The sequence below is a fragment of the Coregonus lavaretus genome (genome assembly GCF_964263955.1).
Source record: "Coregonus lavaretus genome assembly, contig: HAP1_SCAFFOLD_2494, whole genome shotgun sequence".
NCBI classification, from domain to species: Eukaryota; Metazoa; Chordata; class Actinopteri; order Salmoniformes; family Salmonidae; genus Coregonus; species Coregonus lavaretus.
In genome coordinates, this window is record NW_028162122.1 from 49,060 (window position 1) to 56,326 (window position 7,267).

Below are 7,267 nucleotides of genomic sequence, written 5' to 3' on the forward strand. Positions count from 1 at the left end.
ATATGTCTATGTCTTCTAGATGGTGTTCTATACTGTATGTAATGATATGTCTATGTCTTCTAGATGGTGTTCTATACTGTATGTAATGATATGTCTATGTCTTCTAGATGGTGTTCTATACTCTATGTAATGATATGTCTATGTCTTCTATATGGTGTTCTATACTGTATGTAATGATATGTCTATGTCTTCTATATGGTGTTCTATACTGTATGTAATGATATGTCTATGTCTTCCATATGGTGTTCTATACTGTATGTAATGATATGTCTATGTCTTCTATATGGTGTTCTATACTCTATGTAATGATATGTCTATGTCTTCTATATGGTGTTCTATACTGTATGTAATGATATGTCTATGTCTTCTAGATGGTGTTCTATACTGTATGTAATGATATGTCTATGTCTTCTATATGGTGTTCTATACTGTATGTAATGATATGTCTATGTCTTCTAGATGGTGTTCTATACTGTATGTAATGATATGTCTATGTCTTCTATATGGTGTTCTATACTGTATGTAATGATATGTCTATGTCTTCTAGATGGTGTTCTATACTGTATGTAATGATATGTCTATGTCTTCTAGATGGTGTTCTATACTGTATGTAATGATATGTCTATGTCTTCTATATGGTGTTCTATACTGTATGTAATGATATGTCTATGTCTTCTAGATGGTGTTCTATACTGTATGTAATGATATGTCTATGTCTTCTAGATGGTGTTCTATACTGTATGTAATGATATGTCTATGTCTTCTAGATGGTGTTCTATACTGTATGTAATGATATGTCTATGTCTTCTAGATGGTGTTCTATACTGTATGTAATGATATGTCTATGTCTTCTATACTCTATGTAATGATATGTCTATGTCTTCTATATGGTGTTCTATACTGTATGTAATGATATGTCTATGTCTTCTAGATGGTGTTCTATACTGTATGTAATGATATGTCTATGTCTTCTAGATGGTGTTCTATACTGTATGTAATGATATGTCTATGTCTTCTATATGGTGTTCTATACTGTATGTAATGATATGTCTATGTCTTCTATATGGTGTTCTATACTGTATGTAATGATATGTCTATGTCTTCTAGAGGGTGTTCTATACTGTATGTAATGATATGTCTATGTCTTCTATATGGTGTTCTATACTGTATGTAATGATATGTCTATGTCTTCTATATGGTCTTCTATACTCTATGTAATGATATGTCTATGTCTTCTATATGGTGTTCTATACTGTATGTAATGATATGTCTATGTCTTCTAGAGGTGTTCTATACTGTATGTAATGATATGTCTATGTCTTCTATACTCTATGTAATGATATGTCTATGTCTTCTATATGGTGTTCTATACTGTATGTAATGATATGTCTATGTCTTCTATACTCTATGTAATGATATGTCTATGTCTTCTATATGGTGTTCTATACTGTATGTAATGATATGTCTATGTCTTCTATGTGGTGTTCTATACTGTATGTAATGATATGTCTATGTCTTCTATATGGTGTTCTATACTGTATGCAATGATATGTCTATGTCTTCTATATGGTGTTCTATACTGTATGTAATGATATGTCTATGTCTTCTATATGGTGTTCTATACTCTATGTAATGATATGTCTATGACTTCTAGATGGTGTTCTATACTGTATGTATTGATATGTCTATGTCTTCTATATGGTGTTCTATACTGTATGTAGTGATATGTCTATGTCTTCTAGATGGTGTTCTATACTGTATGTAATGATATGTCTATGTCTTCTATATGGTGTTCTATACTGTATGTAATGATATGTCTATGTCTTCTATATGGTGTTCTATACTCTATGTAATGATATGTCTATGACGTCTAGATGGTGTTCTATACTGTATGTAATGATATGTCTATGTTTTCTATATGGTGTTCTATACTGTATGTAATGATATGTCTATGTCTTCTAGATGATGTTCTATACTGTATGTAATGATATGTCTATGTCTTCTATATGGTGTTCTATACTGTATGTAATGATATGTCTATGTCTTCTATATGGTGTTCTATACTGTATGTAATGATATGTCTATGTCTTCTAGATGATGTTCTATACTGTATGTAATGATATGTCTATGTCTTCTATATGGTGTTCTATACTGTATGTAATGATATGTCTATGTCTTATATATGGTGTTCTATACTGTATGTAATGATATGTCTATGTCTTCTAGATCTTCTCCACCATCTCAGCCAACATGTTATTTTTCCTCAGATTAGGCCTTGGAGTGAAGGTCTCTCTGCACTGAGGACAGCTATAGACCCCTTTCAGAACATCCTGATCCCAGCAGCCCTCAATACAGCTCAAATCAAATCAAATCAAATCAAATCAAATTTTATTGGTCACATGCGCCGAATACAACAGGTGCAGACATTACAGTGAAATGCTTACTTACAGCCCTTAACCAACAGTGCATTTATTTTAAACAGAAAAAGTAAGAATAAAACAACAACAAAAAAGTGTTGAGAAAAAAAAGAGCAGAAGTAAAAAATAAAGTGACAGTAGGGAGGCTATATATACAATAGAATAAAGTGACAGTAGGGAGGCTATATATACAGGGGGGTACCGTTGCATAGTCAATGTGCGGGGGCACCGGCTAGTTGAGGTAATATGTACATGTGGGTAGAGTTAAAGTGACTATGCATAAATACTTAACAGAGTAGCAGCAGCGTAAAAAGGATGGGGTGGGGGGGCAGTGCAAATAGTCCGGGTAGCCATGATTAGCTGTTCAGGAGTCTTATGGCTTGGGGGTAGAAGCTGTTGAGAAGTCTTTTGGACCTAGACTTGGCACTCCGGTACCGCTTGCCGTGCGGTAGCAGAGAGAACAGTCTATGACTAGGGTGACTGGAGTCTTTGACAATTTTGAGGGCCTTCCTCTGACACCGCCTGGTATAGAGGTCCTGGATGGCAGGGAGCTTTGCCCCAGTGATGTACTGGGCCGTACGCACTACCCTCTGTAGTGCCTTGCGGTCAGAGGCCAAGCAGTTGCCATACCAGGCGGTGATGCAACCAGTCAGGATGCTCTCGATGGTGCAGCTGTAGAATTTTTTGAGGATCTGAGGACCCATGCCAAATCTTTTTAGTCTCCTGAGGGGGAATAGGCTTTGTCGTGCCCTCTTCACGACTGTCTTGGTGTGTTTGGACCATGATAGTTCGTTGGTGATGTGGACACCAAGGAACTTGAAGCTCTCAACCTGTTCCACTACAGCCCCGTCGATGAGAATGGGGGCGTGCTCAGTCCTCTTTTTTTTCCTGTAGTCCACAATCATCTCCTTTGTCTTGGTCACGTTGAGGGAGAGGTTGTTGTCCTGGCACCACACGGCCAGATCTCTGACCTCCTCCCTATAGGCTGTCTCATCGTTGTCGGTGATCAGGCCTACCACTGTTGTGTCGTCGGCAAACTTAATGATGGTGTTGGAGTCGTGCCTGGCCATGCAGTCATGGGTGAACAGAGAGTACAGGAGGGGACTGAGCACGCACCCCTGAGGGGCCCCCGTGTTGAGGATCAGTGTGGCAGATGTGTTGTTACCTACCCTTACCACCTGGGGGCGGCCCGTCAGGAAGTCCAGGATCCAGTTGCAGAGGGAGGTGTTTAGTCCCAGGATCCTTAGCTTAGTGATGAGCTTTGAGGGCACTATGGTGTTGAATGCTGAGCTGTAGTCAATGAATAGCATTCTCACGTAGGTGTTCCTCTTGTCCAGGTGGGAAAGGGCAGTGTGGAGTGCGATAGAGATTGCATCATCTGTGGATCTGTTGGGGCGGTATGCAAATTGGAGTGGGTCTAGGGTTTCTGGGATTATGCTGTTGATGTGAGCCATGACCAGTCTTTCAAAGCACTTCATGGCTACAGACGTCAGTGCCACGGGTCGGTAGTCATTTAGGCAGGTTATCTTAGAGTTCTTGGGCACGGGGACTATGGTGGTCTGCTTGAAACATGTTGGTATTACAGACTCAGTCAGGGACATGTTGAAAATGTCAGTGAAGACACTTGCCAGTTGGTCAGCACATGCTCGGAGTACACGTCCTGGTAATCCGTCTGGCCCTGCGGCCTTGTGAATGTTGACCTGCTTAAAAGTCTTACTCACATCGGCTACGGAGAGCGTGATCACATAGTCGTCCGGAACAGCTGGTGCTCTCATGCATGCTTCAGTGTTGCTTGCCTCGAAGCGAGCATAGAAGTGGTTTAGCTCGTCTGGTAGGCTTGTGTCACTGGGCAGCTCGCGGCTGTGCTTCCCTTTGTAGTCTGTAATAGTTTTCAAGCCCTGCCACATCCGACGAGCGTCAGAGCCAGTGTAGTATGATTCAATCTTAGACCTGTATTGACTCTTTGCCTGTTTGATGGTTCGTCGGAGGTCATAGCGGGATTTCTTATAAGCGTCCGGGTTAGAGTCCCGTTCCTTGAAAGCGGCAGCTCTACCCTTTAGCTCAGTGCGGATGTTTCCTGTAATCCATGGCTTCTGGTTGGGGTATGTACGTACGGTCACTGTGGGGACGACATCATCGATGCACTTATTGATGAAGCCAGTGACTGATGTGGTGTACTCCTCAATGCTGTCTGAAGAATCCCTGAACATGTTCCAGTCTGTGCTAGCAAAACAGTCCTGTAGCTTAGCATCTGCGTCATCTGACCACTTTTTTATTAGCCGAGTCACTGGTGCTTCCTGCTTCAGTTTTTGCTTATAAGCAGGAATCAGGAGGATAGAGTTATGGTCAGATTTGCCAAATGGAGGGCGAGGGAGAGCTTTGTATGCGTCTCTGTGTGTGGAGTAAAGGTGGTCTAGAGTTTTTTCCCCTCTGGTTGCACATTTAACATGCTGGTAGAAATGAGGTAGAACGGATTTAAGTTTCCCTGCATTAAAGTCCCCTGCTACTAGGAGCGCTGCATCTGGATGAGCGTTTTCCTGTTGATTAATGGCCTTGTACAACTCATTCAGTGCAATCTTAATGCCAGCATTGGTTTGTGGTGGTAAATAGACAGCTATGAAAAGTATAGATGAAAACTCTCTTGGTAAATAGTGTGGTCTACAGCTTATCATAAGATACTCTACCTCAGGCGAGCAAAACCTTGAGACTTCCTTAGTATTTGATTTTGTGCACCAGCTGTTGTTTACAAAAATACAGAGACCGCCACCCCTCGTCTTACCCGAGTCTGCCGTTCTGTCCTGCCGATGTAGCGTATAGCCTGCTAGCTGAATGTTGTCATTGTTGTCATTCAGCCACGACTCCGTGAAACATAAGATATTACAGTTTTTAATGTCCCGTTGGTAGGATAACCGTAATCTTAAATCGTCCATTTTATTATCCAAAGCTTGAACGTTGGCTAATAGGATTGATGGGAGAGGCAGTTTACTCGTTCGCCGTCGGATCTTTACAAGGCACCCCGACCTACGTCCACGGTATCTCCGTCTCTTCCTCACGCGAATGACGGGGATCTGGGCCTTGTCTGGAGTCTGTAGAATATCCTTCGCGAACGCCTCGTTGAAAAAAAAGTGTTCGTCCAACGCGAGGTGAGTAATCGCTGTCCTGATATCCAGAAGCTCTCTTTGGTTATAAGAGACGATGGCATAAACATTATGTACAAAATAAATTACAAATAACGCGGAAAAACACACATAATAGTACAATTGGTTAGAGGGCTGTAAAACGGCAGCCATCTTCTTCCGGCGCTGTTCAGCTCCTACAGTAACTGTGTCCACAGGGGATGGTGACCGGCTCCTTCAGTAGATCAAGACAGACAGAACAACAGAACTGGTCCTGGTCCAGCAGAACTCCCTGCTGAGCCATTTGGACGGTTGTTCACTCTCACACAGACAGACGACACAGAGACTCAGATCAGTTTCGTTTCCACAGAAGAGAGTTTTTCGGAGGGCGATGACTTTCTGGATCTGCCAGATAGGTGAGGTTAGAGGGAGGGAGGGAGGGAGGGATAGAGAGAGAACTGCGTTCAACGTGGAGAGGGAGACAAATATTTTAGTTTCTAGGTTAGGGCCCTTCATTTGGAATAAATCTAACAAATATGAGTTGTTAGAATATATAAAGGGTAACAGTTCCTATGAAGTACATATTATAATTATTATAACAAGCTTCATAATGCCTTATAATACACTTATGTGTTATAACACTGATTATAAGTGTCTATAATAATTCATAAGTGGTTGTAATGGGGGGGTTTGATATTGATACAATATACTGTAGTTTAAATGAATACTGTATGTATTGACTGATCATTGAGAATGAGGTAATACTTTACATTACAGTGTGGGTATTACTGTTAGGTCTAGGGTCAGGGTTAGAGTTACTACATTCAGCAGTAACCCTAACCCTAGCCATATCTAGGACTAAAAAGAAAATACGTTTTATAATCAGAGTTCTTTGTATCTCTTCTTAGTCAGACAGAAACCCCCCACATTTTATAGGCGGACGGGGTTATGAACATATCCAATGAATTGTTTTCTGCAACCAGATGAAATGAAACTGCCTTTCAGCAGGAAAAGCTTCTCTAATAATCCTAACCATTGCTGGGTGTCTTCAGAGACTGAGGTATAGAGACACACTGTCAAGTCAAATCATCTGGCTGTGCTTTCAAGTCAAAACATTTATTATTTTCTATTCATAAAATTCTATTGTATTATATTCTTTGATAACATATTCTATCCATAGGCTCCACTCTGTATAGTGTTAATGATGACTGTTTGTTCTGTACATTGATTGAATGGTTAGGACTATCTCACTGTATTCACAGATTAAATCCCAAGAGACCAGGAGACCTAAAGGAAGCCTTCAACACTGTATCCCTTCATCCAGTCATAGTAAACAACCTCTGTCTGTCTGTCTGTACGTCTGTCTGTCTGTAAACACAGCCAACTTTTCTGCGGTGGTTGTTGTTGCTATCAGTGCTGCACAGCTATTTTCAGGTCTCTCCAGAGATGGTCGATCGGGTTCAACTCCAGGATCTGGCTGGACCACTCAAGGACATTCAGAGACTTGTCCCGAAGCCACTCCTGCGTCTTGGCTGTGTGCTTAGGGTTGTTGTCTTGTTGGAAGTTGAACCTTCGCCCCAGTCTGAGATCCTGAGCGCTCTGAAGCAGGTTTTCATCAAGGATCTCTCTGTACTTTGCTCTGTTCATTTTTCCCTCGATCCTGGCTATTCTCCCAGTCCGTGCCTCTGAAAAACATCCCCACATCCTGATGCTGCCACCACCATGCTTCACCAT